At 35.9% G+C, this 15607-nt stretch overlaps 1 long non-coding RNA gene across 1 annotated transcript; it reads left to right on the top strand.

The window, feature by feature from the left end:
• The first annotated feature begins 3394 nt into the window (after positions 1-3394).
• Positions 3395-3991, top strand: LOC142224113 (uncharacterized). Its single transcript, XR_012719039.1, has 2 exons — positions 3395-3486; positions 3606-3991. It is a non-coding gene; the product is annotated as an uncharacterized LOC142224113 (long non-coding RNA).
• The last annotated feature ends 11616 nt before the right edge of the window (positions 3992-15607 follow it).

Here is a 15607-nt window from a genome sequence, read left to right as displayed (position 1 = left end):
AGAGGTGTGCCACAAATGGGAGTATCGGTCCATGTTTTGATATAGCCCCTTATAGACCGTTCACCAGATTTTACTTCTTGGCCTTTTGGAATCCTTAGTTTTTATTCAATTTGCATGAAATTGGAAATCTAGAGGTATTGTAGGACCATAAAAGGGTGCACCGAAAATGGTGAGTATCGGTCCATGCGTTAGTATAGCTCCCATAGGACCGATCTTCCGATTTAACTCCTTGGCTTTCTATAAACTGTATCGGATTTAGTTTTTATCGGTCCATTTGGTAACGCCTCAATATAGACCGATTTCACATCCTGAGGGTATAGAAAGTGCACTGATCATGAAAATTGCTTGAAACTGAATGTAAAATTTCGAGATTTTACTTCTGATAATCATTCATAAATAATGAGGTGAAAATCTAAAGATTTCAAATCCAGACGTTATTTCATCATTTTCTTGCACACTTACAAGAGATGTTAATGATTCCTCTAAAAGTCAAACAAAAATGGTTCTTATAAATCCAGAATCCATGTTTTGGTATATATATATGGTATATATATATCCATGTTTTGGTATAGCCCCCATATAAACCGATCTCCGGATTTTACTTCTTGGGCTTTTAGAATCCTTAGTTTTTATCCAATTTGCATGAAATTGGAAATCTAGAGGTATTGTAGGACCATATAGGGGTGCGCCGAAAACGGTGAGTACGGTCCATGCGTTGGTATAGCTCCCATAGGACCGATCTCCCGATTTAACTCCTCGGGTTTCTAGAAACTGTATCGGATTTAGTTTTTATCGGTCCATTTGGTAACGCCTCCATATCGACCGATTTCACTTCTTGAGGGTATAGAAAGTGCACTGATCATGAAAATTGCTTGAAACTGAATGTAAAATTTCGAGATTTTACTTCTGATAATCATTTAAATAATGAGGTGAAAATCTACAGATTTCAAATCCAGACGTTATTTCATCATTTTCTTGCACACTTACAAGAGATGTTAATGATTCCTCTAAAAGTCAAACAAAAATAGTTCTTATAAATCCAGAATCTGATATAGTCTTCATAGGTAAAATCTGTAATTTAATTAAAATTTATCTTCGGGGATAAATTTTTGGGAGAATATTTGTCATTAAATCCACCTGAAATTTCCAAAAATATTTGATTCAGCTGTAATATTTAATTCATGGTGGTGGATATTTAAGATTCGGCCCGGCCGAACTTAAGTCCGACATACAATGAACACGCCGCTTAATACTTCGATATATTCTTTGCTTTGAAAAAAGTTGAAGCACATGTAATTATATGAGCCTGCACACAATAAATGTAAGCTTGGCGCCGAAGCTTCAAAAAAAAGTTTAAAATATTTTAACTTTTTGGGCTTTGGTAGGCTGTTTTGTTTTTGACGTTAAAAACATTTGTTGCTTCCAAGTTTGAAGTTGAAAATATAAATTTGTTTATGTTTATGAAGCGAGCATTGCGTTTTTCTAACAGGTTGGCTGATAAGTCCCCGGTCTGACACATAGATGGCGTCGCTAGTATTAAATGCATATTATTTTTATATAGTACCAACCTTCAAATGATTCGTGTCAAAATTTGACGTCTGTAAGTCAATTAGTTTGTGAGATAGAGCTTCTTTTGTGAAGCAACTTTTGTTATTGTGATAAAAAATGGAAAAAAAGGAATTTCGTGTTTTGATAAAATACTGTTTTCTGAAGGGGAAAAATACGGTGGACGCAAAATCTTGGCTTGATAATGAGTTTCCGGACTCTGCCCCAGGGAAATCAACAATAATTGATTGGTATGCAAAATTCAAGCGTGGTGAAATGAGCACGGAGGGCGGTGAACGCAGTGGATGCCCGAAAGAGGTGGTTACCGACGAAAACATTAAAAAATCCACAAAATGATTTTGAATGACCGTAAAATGAAGTTGATCGAGATAGCAGAGGCCTTAAAGATATCAAAGGAACGTTTTGGTCATATCATTCATCAATATTTGGATATGCGGAAGCTCTGTGCAAAATGGGTGCCGCGCGAGCTCACATTTGACCAAAAACAACAACGTGTTGATGATTCTGAGCGGTGTTTGCAGCTGTTAAATACACCCGAGTTTTTCCATTGATATGTGACAATGGATGAAACATGGCTCCATCACTACACTCCTGGGTCCAATCGACAGTCGGCTGAGTGGACGGCGACCGGTGAACCGTCTCCGAAGCGTGGAAAGATTCAAAAGTCCGCTGGCAAAGTAGGGGCCTCTGTGTTTTGGGATGCGCATGGAATAATTTTTATCGATTATCTTAAGAAGGAAACAACCATCAACAGTGACTATTATATGGCGTTATTGGAGCGTTTGAAGGTCGAAATCGCGGCAAACCGACCCCATATGAAGAAGAAAAAAAGTGTTGTTCCACCAAAACAACGCACCGTGCCACAAGTCATTGAGAACGATGGCAAAAAATCATGAATTGGGCTTCGAATTGCTTCCCCACCCACCGTATTCTCCAGATCTGGCCCCCAGCGACTTTTTCTTGTTCTCAGACCTCAAAAGGATGCTCACAGGGAAAAAATTTGGCTGCAATGAAGAGGTGATCGCCGAAACTGAGGCCTATTTTGAGGCAAAACCGAAGGAGTACTACCAAAATGGTATCAAAAAATTGGAAGGTCGTTATAATCGTTGTATCGCTCTTGAAGGGAACTATGTTGAATAATAAAAACGAATTTTGACAAAAAAAATGTGTTTTTCTTTGTTAGACCGGGGACTTATCATGTTATGTGTGTTTTAAAAAATAAAGCCGCTTTAAGGCAAAGAACGAAACTAAAGCATACGCATGCTTTTTTTCATTGTGTTTCGACCTTTACTGCTGTATATACTTGTAAAGCATAGTAAAGAAGAAAGAAGTAAAGAATTTCATATAAACCATAACTCACAAAACCCCCAAATTTGTGGAAATCCTCAAGTCCCCAACTCAAAAATTTTGTCCCCATCCCAGAAAAAAATATCCCCGATTTGGATAAAAATCCCCTATACTGGCAACACTGTATACGTGAGTATAAAGTTCAATAAAAGTACAAATAAGTTCAATGTAAGCAGAATCGCAATCTCAAAGAGTGCAATACAATTTAGTTCAATTTTCGCACGAGATAATTACCATCTTCTCATAAAAGTTAATTTTTTTGGTGCGTGTGTGTATCTTCAATGAATGATCATAGGAAAGAACAATATCCATCTATTGGTCAGTCCATCCTTGTCCCCACAACTCATGTAGTACACTATATATGTAGCTATAATAGTTTTTTCTCTTTTTTTTCAAAAATAAAACCAATTTTCAAGCGATATACAATATACTTGTGGCGAACATTGAAATGGCCCAGAAGTGTACAGTCCCTTGGCCAAAATGCAAACCAGTAGCACAAGAAATGAGAATATATGCGATAGAACATCCTACTAGAATAGTGTCCATCTGCTTTTAGAAGGCATGCTTTATTCGGTGGGTGAGGACGCACGCCCTAGCGAATGCCTATCATTGCATTCGTTCATTCACTTTGTTGTACACTAATCCCACAAGTTTCACCATTTGAAATAGACCGTTTTTTGTTTTTCCTCTAGCGTAGCGTAGCATCCAACGTCGTCTGGTCATGCGTCTGCTGCCAGTATATTTTAACGGACCTAGTGTATCTGGCACCAGCTGAATAAAACCTGAGGCTCTTGACTGCTATCACATGCCTACTCATAGCAAATGCAATCGACAAGCTGATCACACTGTAGAATCTCTATATTGCAGCGGATACATTGTAAAATCCATTCGCAATGCATATTTTCGTTTTGTCAAGAATTTGGTACAAACTTGTGATTGATAATGAAATTCTCTTGTTTGTCTTTTTAAATGAAATATTTGCAAAATTTTAAAATATTTTCTTGCGAAATATTTATATCATAAGAAATAGATAATATACATGGATTATGTTGACCACAACCATAGAAGAAAATATAATTAGAGTAATATTGTCATAACATACTTGGGAAATTTAAAGTTTTTTTCAAATTAAAAATCGTTCGTTCCTGGGAAATAAATGGCTTTTTGGAAGCTAGTACAGGTAGTTACTAGCATATTCGAAGACATGCTAGTTAGGTTAGGTTAGGTGGCAGCCCGATGTATCAGTCCATTGTGATACCACATTGGTGAACTTCTCTCTTATCACTTCTCTTCTTATTACTGAGGTGGGATAATCCACCGCTGAAAAAATTTTTGGTGTTCGGTCGAAGCAGGAATCGAACCCACGACCTTGTGTATACAAAGCGGGCATGCTACCCATTGCACCACGGTGGCTCCCTAAGACATGCTAGTAAATGGAACCCTTGATGACTTCATAAGAAAGGGTCATCGTTGTTGACTTTTCTATACCAAAATATCAACGTTGACTATCGTCGTTGGGAAGCTTTTCTTTATGAAATGAGCACCGTTGGGGACTTTTCTATACGAAACGATCGCGGTTGATGACCTTCCCATATGAAAAGAACACCGTTGATGACTTTTCTATACGAAAAGAGCAACGTTGATGTCCATCAACCGTTGATGAATTTTCTAACCAGAGAAATTATCGCTGACAACTTTTCTGTCCGTAAAAATCATTTTGGATAACCTTTTTCTAGGAAAAGCTAAACGTTAATGACTTTCCTATATGAAAAGTTCACCGTTGATGAATTCTCCAGATGAAAAGATTATCGTTGATGATTTTTCCATATGAAAAGATTAGCGTTGATGACTTGAAATTTCAAACGGTTACAGTTGATGAGTTTTCGATATGAAAATATCATCATCTTTGATGACTTTTCTATTCAAAATGATCGCTGTTGATGACTTTTCTATACGAAACGATCAACCTTGATGACTTTTCTATAAGAAAAAAATCGATTACTTTTCCATACGATAAGATTATCGCTGATGAATTTTCTATATGAAAATATCTTCGTTGATGAATATTCTATCCGAAAAGATCACATTTGATAACGTTTCTACATGAAGCGATCCCCGTTGATGACTTTTTCTATAAAAAAGGTCGCCGTTGGTTACATTCCTGTACAAAACAATCATCGTTGTTTATTTTTCTACATGAAAAAAAAATATCACCGTTGATGACTTTTCTATACGAAAATACCACCGTTGATGAATTTTGCATACGAACATATCACCGTTGATGACTTTTACATATGAAAAGTTCACCGTTGATGACTTTTCCTTATGAAAAGATTACGATTGAAGACTTTTCTATACGAAAAGAAAAGCACCGTTGATAACATTCTATACGATAAGATCATCGTTGATGACTTTTCTATACGAAAAACACACCGTTAATGACTATTGGAAACGAAAAGTTCATAGTTGTTGACTTTTCTGTACGAAGTGCTCACCGTCGATGACTTTTCAAGACGAAAACATTACCATTGAGGACTTTTCAAAGCGAAAACATCACCGTTGATGACTTTTCCATACGGTAAGATCATCGCTGATGACTTTTATGTACGAAGTGATCACCGTTGATGACTTTTCTATTCGAAAAGATCTTTTCCTTACCGTTGAAGGTTTTTCCATACGGTATCTTCATACGATGATCTCATCGTTGAGGACTTTTCTATACGAAAACATCAGCGTTGATGACTTTTCCATACCTTAAGATCTTCGTTGATGATTTTTCTATGCAAAAAATATCACCGTTGATGACTGTTCTATACGAAAATACCACCGTTGATGAATTTTGCATACGAACATATCACCGTTGATGATTTTTACATATGAAAAGTTCGCCGTTGATAACTTTTCCATATGAAAAGATTACGATTGAAGACTTTTTTATACGAAAAGAGCACCGTTGATAACATTCTATACGATAAGATCATCGCTGATGACTTTTCTAGACGAAAAGATTGCCATTGATGACTTTTCTGTACGAAGTGATCACCGTTGATGACTTTTCTATTCGAAAAGATCTTTTCCATACCGTTGAAGGTTTTTCCATACGGTATCTCCATACGATGATCTCATCGTTGAGGACTTTTCTATACGAAAACATTACCGTTGGGGACTTTTCAAAGCGAAAACATCACCGTTGATGACTTTTCCATACGGTAAGATTATCGCTGATGACTTTTCTAGACGAAAAGATCGCCGTTGATGACTTTTCCATATGAAAAGATTACCGTTGAAGACTTTTCTATACGAAAAGAGCACAGTTCATGACATTCCATACGATAAGATCATCGTTGATGACTTTTCTATACGAAAAACACACCGTTGATGAATATTCGAGACGAAAAGTAAATCGTTGATCACTTTTCTGTACGAAGTGATCACCGTTGATGACTTTTCTATACGAGAAGATACTTTTCTTGCGAAAAAAAGCATCTTTGATGAATTTCCTATACGAAAATATTTCCGTTGATGACTTTTCTAGACGAAAACATTACCGTTGAGGACTTTTCAATGCGAAAACATCACCGTTGATGACTTTTCTATACGAAAACATCACCATTGATGACTTTTCCATACCGTAAGATAATCGTTGATGACTTTTCTATACGAAAACCACACCGTTAATGAATATTCAAGACGAAAAGTTAATCGTTGATGACTTTTCTGTACGATGTGATCACCGTTGATGACTTTTCTATACGAGAAGATCTTTTTCTTGCGAAAAAATCATCTTTGATGATTTTCCTATACGAAAATATTTCCGTTGATGACTTTTCTAGACGAAAACATTACCGTTGAGGACTTTTCAATGCGAAAACATCACCGTTGATGACTTTTCCCATACCGTAAGATAATCGTTGATGACTTTTCTATCCGAAAAGAGCACCGTTAATAACTATTCAAGACGAAAAGTTAATCGTTGATGACTTTTCTGTACGAAGTGATCACCGTTGATGACTTTTCTATTCGAGAAGATATTTACCTTGCCGTTGAAGACTTTTCCATACGAATAGATCATCGTTAATGACTTTTCCATATGGTACGATCATCGTTGATGACTTTTCCATATGAAACGATTACCGTTGAAGATTTTTCTATATGAGAAAAGCAGCGTTGATGACTTTTCCATACGATAAGATCATCGTTGATGACTTTCCTTACCGTTGAAGACATTTCCATACGAATAGATCACCGTTGATAACTTTTCCATATGGTCATATTATCGTTGATGACTTTTCCATATGAAAAGATTACCGTTGAAGATTTTTCCATACGATAAGATCATCGTTGATGACTTTTCTATACGAAAAACACACCGTTAATGACTATTGGAAACGAAAAGTTCATAGTTGATGACTTTTCTGTACGAAGTGATCACCGTTGATGACTTTTCTTGCCGTTGAAGACTTTTCCATACGAATAAATCGCCGTTAATGACTTTTCCATATGAAAAGATTACCGTTGAAGACTTTTCTATACGAAAAGAGCACCGTTCATGACATTCCATACGATACGATCATCGTTGATGACTTTTCTATATGAAAAACACACCGTTAATGAATATTCGAGACGAAAAGTTCATCGTTGATGACTTTTCTATACGGGAAGATCTTTTTCTTACGAAAAAATCGTCTTTGATGATTTTTCTATACGAAAATATTTCCATTGATGACTTTTCTAAACGAAAACATTACCGTTGAGGACTTTTCAATGCGAAAACATCACCGTTGATGACTTTTCTATACGAAAACATCACCGTTGATGACTTTTCCATACCGTAAGATAATCTTTGATGACTTTTCTATCCGAAAAGAGCACCGTTAATGACTATTCAAGACGAAAAGTTAATCGTTGATGACTTTTCTGTACGAAGTGATCACCGTTGATGACTTTTCTATTCGAGAAGATATTTACCTTGCCGTTGAAGACTTTTCCATACTAATAGATCACCGTTGATGACTTTTCCATATGGTACGATCATCGTTGATGAATTTTCCATATGAAAAGATTACCGTTGAAGATTTTTCTATACGAGAAAAGCAGCGTTGATGATTTTTCCATACGATAAGATCATCGTTGATTACTTTCCTTACCGTTGAAGACTTTTCCATACGAATAGATCACCGTTGATGACTTTTCCATATGGTAAGATCATCGTTGTTCGAGACGACAAGTTCATCGTTGATGACTTTTCATACGAGAAGAAAAGATCATCGTTGATGATTCTTCTACACGAAAATATCACCGTTGATAACTTTTCCATACGAAAAAATTTCCGTTGATTAGTTTTCTATACGGTAAGATCATCGTTGAAGACTTTTCTATACGAAAACATCACCGTTAATGGCTTTTCCATATGGAAATATCACCGTTGATGACTTTTCCATACAATAAGATCATCGTTGATGATTTTTGTATACGAAAAGATTGATGAGTTTTCTATCGATAAAGTTCATCCGAAAAGATCATCGCTGATGGCTCACCTTTGATGAGAACATCTTTTCCATACAAAAAGATCATCGTTGATGATTTTATTATAATAAAACACATAAAAAATATAATAATTGACGACTAAAATCAAATAATTTGGTACATTAGGTTTAGCATCAACATAACAACGGCCATTTTTCTGTGTAAATAAAAACTAAAAGATTCATATCGAAGAATTTAAAATCGGCTGATCCATCTAAATGAATATATATTAGGCAATGGCCCGGCATATCTGCACATATATTTCATTCTGGTCATGGAAAATAATACATCAATATACCACATACTATAAACACAATCGATGGTAAAGGGAAATAAATAAATGTTTAATTCTATTCTTAGATACCCTATCTACCCCTTGACCACATACTGTCTCATTATATGACAAATTCTGATGGCTACAAAATATTATCAATTTTGGTTGAAGGTGCAAATTGAATATTTTATGTGCTTGCATTCGATTGAATCGTCGCGCAAAATTTTCCCATTCAATATTAATAGCAATAGGAAAAGTCTTTTATTAAAAAAAATTAGTGATCTGTGAATCGAAGACATGTATATTTGTCACTGTTCTCGTAAAACTGTGCTGTAATTAATAAAAATTCATGAATTTCTTTTTCTTTTTTTTCTATTAAACATTAATCAAAGTGATATCTCACAAATATGGTATCTTATATGGGATTTTCACAAAACACTGTGTGTATTTGTGAAACACATAATAAATTTAATAGACATATGTGAATGAACAATTTTGAAATCGATGGCCATTTCTCGTCTGAGTCACTGAAATTAAATTGTTGTTAGTCGAGAAAAAGAACACTATAAACGGGGTAGGGTTTATTTTCGAACATATCGTAGAATACCAATAGTAATAAGGAAAATTTCACTTATTCCTCTTCGCCAGAAAATGAAATGCACTTTACCGTAATTAAGAATTTTAATTTACAATTAATTACTATTCGAGCTTTATGGACAAAGAAGATTAAGGAACTTCATTCATGGAGTCATTAAAAAGAAAACAAATCTATACACGCCTGACTGTACATGTCCAGCAAAAAACTTGTTGAATTTTCAGCAGCTTTGTAAAGGAATAAAAGTCAAGCACCACTTACCCTTGCAAGGAATTCATCGATGAATTTATAAAGAAATGTCCCACTTCAATGCGTTTCTTCTATGTATGAATTTCAACGCTTTCAGAAGCACAAAATACGAGTATGGATGTGGAGATCATGAATCGTAGTTCGTAAGAAGTCGTGATAAAATACACAATCAACTCTTCTTTACGGGAGTGCAACCTTGTAAGTGAGAGACGAAGCACTCGATTACCCTAGTGCAACTCAGCTGCACTAATTTCAGCATTACCACTATTTACATATTTTAAGTACGTTGTTGGTCTTATATGTGTAGAATGAAGTGCTGCACAGTGGTTCCAAATCTTTTTTTGTTTTTTGTTTTTTAATAATTCTGCAACTCTTGAACGGATAAAGATATAAAACAATTTTTTCTTTGTGTGAAAGCTGATGTGTGTTGCCTCTACGTTTGCAAATTTGTGGGTCCCTAATGGTTCCAAGGGCTGATCTGTAGGCGTTGAAATTTGGCCACCTCGGGGTATGAAATTTTGTTTTAGCTGTCAATTCCGCAATTTTGAACATATTTTGATGATTTTTTTTCTTTGCTGTATAGAACTTGTAAAGCTCTGCAAAGAAAGTTGCAATTATCTTTTGTCGTTAGGCAAATATGGGCCCCACAATTAATTTTTTTTTTTTTTGCAAAGTTTTGACAAAGAGGTGTCAGTATTTGGAACCTAGTAGTTCCGTTTTTGAGTGGAACCGTAATTTTTTTATCTGCATTCCCTTCAAAATTCCACGAATTTTAGAAGAAAACAAGTAAGGAAAGTCTAAAGTCGGGCGGGGCCGACTATATTATACCCTGCACCACTTTGTAGATCTAAATTTTCGATACCATATCACATCCGTCAAATGTGTTGGGGGCTATATATAAAGGTTTGTCCCAAATACATACATTTAAATATCACTCGATTTAGACAGAATTTGATAGACTTTTACAAAATAGACTATAGACTCAAAATTTAAGTTGGCTAATGCAATAGGGTGGAACACAATTTTAGTAAAAAAAAAATGGGAAACATTTAAATCTGAAGCAATTTTAAGGAAACTTCGCAAAAGTTTATTTATGATTTATCGCTCGATATATATGTATTAGAAGTTTAGGAAAATTAGAGTCATTATACCCTTCACCACTACTGTGGTACAGGGTATAATAAGTTTGTGCATTTGTATGTAACGCCAAGAAATAGTGGTCATAGACCCATCTTTTAGTATACCGATCGGCTTAGAATTAAATTCTGAGTCGATTTAGCGATGTCCGTCTGTCTGTCTGTCCTGTCTGTTTCTGTTTTGTGCACAAAGTACAGCTCGCAATTTAAGTCCGATCGTCCTCAAATTTGGCATAGGGCCGTTTCTTGGGACAGAGACAATCGCTATTGGTTTTGGAAAAAATCGGTTCAGATTTAGATATAGCTGCCATATATATTTATCCCCGATGTGGTCATAGTTAGCGTGTTTATCAACCGATGTTCTTCAAATTCAGTATATCCAAATATTTTATGAGTCTCAAAAAACTTGCAAAATATCAGCCAAATCGGTTCAGATTTAAATATAGCTCCCATATATATCTTTCGTCCGATTTAGACTCATATGACCACAGAGGCCAAAGTTTACTACCGATCTTCATGAAATTTTGCATAGAGGATAGTATTGACATTCTACCAATGCTTGGTAAATTTGATTGAAATCGGTTCAAATTTAGATATAGCTCCCATATATATCTTTCGTCCGATTTGAACTTATATGGGCACAAAAGCCAGAGTTTTGCCGTGATTTGCTCCAAATTTTGCACAAGGGTTACGTTTAATAGTATCGTTAAGTGTGTCAAATTTTGTTAAAATCGGTTCAGATTTAGATATAGCTCATATATATATCTTTCGCCCGATTTGGACTTATATGGTCTCAAAAGCCAGAGTTTTGCCCTGACTTACTTCAAATTTTGCACAAGCGGTACTTTTAACGGTACTATTGTATGTGCCAAATATGGTCAAAATCGATTAAGATTTAGATATAGCTCCCATATATATATTTCGTCCGATTTGAACTTATATGGCCTCAAAATCCAGGGTTTTGCCGTGATTTGGTTCAAATTTCGCACAAGGAGTACGTTTAGTAGTATAGGTAATTGTGGCAAATTTGGTTGAAATCGGTTCAGATTTAGATATGGCTCCCATATAAATCTCCCGTCCGATTTGCTCTCATATGACTAGGGGGGCCAAAGTTATACTCCCATTTACGTGAAATTTCGCATAGATAGCAGAATTATTATTCTAACTATGCATGTTAAATTTAGACAAAATTGGTTCAGATTGTATATTGCTCTCATATATACGTACACCAGAGTTGGGGAAATATGGTAGACTGTTTCATATTTGAGACCCATTTTCCTCCAATTGACTGGATAGTTTCCTCAGAGAATACAAATATGGCAAAAATTCTCACACTTTACACAAAATTCTGTGATTATTTCCCCATATCTTAGCCATATCCTACACACTGCAATGCCAAAATTTCCACAGAACGGATGAGTTTTAAATAAGGCTCCAAGTCGCCCGACTAGACCAAATAATATATCACAACCCACACTTGACCAATATCTTGGCGAGATCTAACCAATATCCTTGTAAAATCGCCACTGCTGAGTAGCAAAAATTGTAAATATTACTCTAATTGTCCTATATACCGAATACATATGTATCGCCTGAAAAATCATAAATATCTTTTGTACAAAAAATTGTTTCCATTAAAAGTATTTGTATCTGGAAATGCAAACTTTTATATAGCTCCCAGCAAATTTTAAGTAGTTGAGATGGTAACACAAATGTTTGTCTACATAGTGGTGAAGGGTATAATATAGTCGGCTCCGCCCGAATTTAGACTTTACTTACTTGTTTTTACATGTTTTCGACTAAGCAGTGGCGATTTAACAAAGAAAATGTTGGTATTTTGACCATTTTTGTCGAAATCAGAAAAACATATATATGGGAGCTATATCTAAATCTGAACCGATTTCAATCAAATTTGGCACACATGACTATATTGTTAATTGTACTCCTAGTGCAAAATTTCAACCAAATTGGGCCAAAACTCTGGCTTCTGGGGCCATATGAGTCCATATCGGGCGAAAAATCTATATGGAAACTATATCTAAATCTAAACCGATTTCAATCAAATTTGGCACACATGACTATACTACCAATTGTACTCCTTGTGCAAAATTTCAAGCTAATCGGGATAAAACTCTGGCTTCTGGGTCCATATAAGTGCATATCGGGCGAAAGATATATATGGGAGCTATATCTAAATCTGAATAGATTTCAACCAAATTTGGCACGCATAGCTACAATGCTAAATTTACTTCCTGTGCAAAATTTCAACCAAATTGGGCCAAAACTCTGGCTTTTAGGACCATATTAGTCCATATCGGGCGAAAGATATATATATGAGCTATATCTAAATCTGAACCGATTTCAATCAAATTTTGCACACTTGACTATACGACTAAGTGTTATGTTTGTACAAAATTTCAAGCAAATCGGCATAAAACTCTGGCTGCTGGATCCATATTAGTGCATATCGGGCGAAAGATATATATGGGAGCTATATCTAAATCTGAACCGATTTCTTCCAAAATCAATAGGGTTCTATTCTGACCCAAATTAGGAACATGTGCTAAATTTGAAACCGATTGGACTTAAATTGCGGCCTAGACTTTGATCACAAAAATGTGTTCACAGACAGACGGACGGACGGACAAACGGACAGACGGACATGGTTATATCGACTCAGGGACCCACCCTGAGCATTATTGCCAAAGACACCATGTGTCTATCTCGTCTCCTTCTGGGTGTTACAAACATATGCACTAACTTATAATACCCTGTTCCACAGTGTGGCGCAGGGTATAATCAGTCTTTATATATTTTAAAGAAAACTTATTTAGCCACATATAATTCGTATTCTTAGATACATAATTAATTAATTCTCTACCTTCGGATGTGGTTAAAAATTTTTGAAAGTTTTTGCAATCCTTATTATTTTTACTAATAGTTTTTATTAGATCCAAGGCCATTCTATTCCTATCTTTGGTATATACATTTTTTAGAACACTAAATGCTTTTTCACAAAAGACATTTCTTATACATACCTAAACTATATTTTTTAAATTATAATGGCACAGAAAAAAATATGTATCATATTAGTATTAGTTTTATTTATAGTAAAAATATGCTCCTTCGCCGTGTTTTTTAAATAAATTAGAGAGAAAAAATTAACGTACAAAAAAACTTGACAAATCAATTTTTCAATTGACACTTGACAGACATTTTAATGTTTGAACTTGACAATCAAGTCTGGCAACCCTAACTGAAAATGTTGTGAGGAAAATTAGGGCCTACAGTATGGACACTATAATTTTACTACTTCCAAATTTTCTGACGCATCAATTATTTTCTGACGCATCTTTCCGTTCGGGCGAATGAATTTTTCCACAGCCTTTAGTATAAATCTAGCTGGGAGTCAAATCCCCCGAACCTGATTGAATTACTCCGGCGGAGATACAAACAATGACTGACGGTGATATAAAGGGTGATTCTTTTGAGGTTAGGATTTTCATGCATTAGTATTTGACAGATCACGTGGGATTTCAGACATGGTGTCAAAGAGAAAGATGCTCAGTATGCTTTGACATTTCATCATGAATAGCCGAACGATCTGCCACAACGTCGAATTTTCAGTGAATGGGCCCTAGAAAAGTTGGCAGAAAATCCGCTTTTTTATCGACAAATTTTGTTCAGCGATGAGGCTCATTTCTGGTTGAATGGCTACGTAAATAAGCAAAATTGCCGCATTTGGAGTGAAGAGCAACCAGAAGCCGTTCAAGAACTGCCCATGCATCCCGAAAAATGCACTGTTTGGTGTGGTTTGTACGCTGGTGGAATCATTGGACCGTATTTTTTCAAAGATGCTGTTGGACGCAACGTTACGGTGAATGGCGATCGCTATCGTTCGATGCTAACAAACTTTTTGTTGCCAAAAATGGAAGAACTGAACTTGGTTGACATGTGGTTTCAACAAGATGGCGCTACATGCCACACAGCTCGCGATTCTATGGCCATTTTGAGGGAAAACTTCGGAGAACAATTCATCTCAAGAAATGGACCGGTAAGTTGGCCACCAAGATCATGCGATTTGACGCCTTTAGACTATTTTTTGTGGGGCTACGTCAAGTCTAAAGTCTACAGAAATAAGCCAGCAACTATTCCAGCTTTGGAAGACAACATTTCCGAAGAAATTCGGGCTATTCCGGCCGAAATGCTCGAAAAAGTTGCCCAAAATTGGACTTTCCGAATGGACCACCTAAGACGCAGCCGCGGTCAACATTTAAATGAAATTATATTCAAAAAGTAAATGTCATGGACCAATCTAACGTTTCAAATAAAGAACCGATGAGATTTTGCAAATTTTATGCGTTTTTTTTTTTTAAAAAGTTATCAAGCTCTTAACAAATCACCCTTTATAAAGGATGTAGAAACATAGCATATATTCCAGAAAAGTGGAGGGAAACAAAAGTCGTTTTCATACCTAAAGCGGAAAAGCCTCTCACTCGAGTGCGAAGGATTTCCAACCAATCAGCTTATCTTCATTCCTACTTAAGACTCTGGAGAGGATGATAGATATTTATCTTAGAACTAGCGTCGATTCAAGTTTGCTCTCGAAACAGCAGCATGCATACTCGAAGGGCAGATCTACTGAGACCGCATCGCATGAACTGGTCAGCTTTATTGAAAGCTTACTATCGTTCAATGAATACACAATTTGGCGTTTCTAGACATCGAAGGGGCATTCAATAACGTTCATCCGAGCTCAATATTAAATGGACTGGCAACTCTGAATGTCGATCCAGGTATACTTAGGCTGTTAGACGAACTTATAATGAAGAGACGTATTTCAGCCACACTAGAAGAAGCAAACATACAAAGGTATGTGAACAGAGGCACTCCCCAAGGTGGAGTTCTATCACC

The sequence above is a fragment of the Haematobia irritans genome, chromosome 2 (assembly GCF_050003625.1).
Source record: "Haematobia irritans isolate KBUSLIRL chromosome 2, ASM5000362v1, whole genome shotgun sequence".
Lineage (NCBI taxonomy): Eukaryota > Metazoa > Arthropoda > Insecta > Diptera > Muscidae > Haematobia > Haematobia irritans.
The sequence above is the reverse complement of the archived record's forward strand: the minus strand, read 5'-3'. Positions and strand labels throughout refer to the sequence as shown.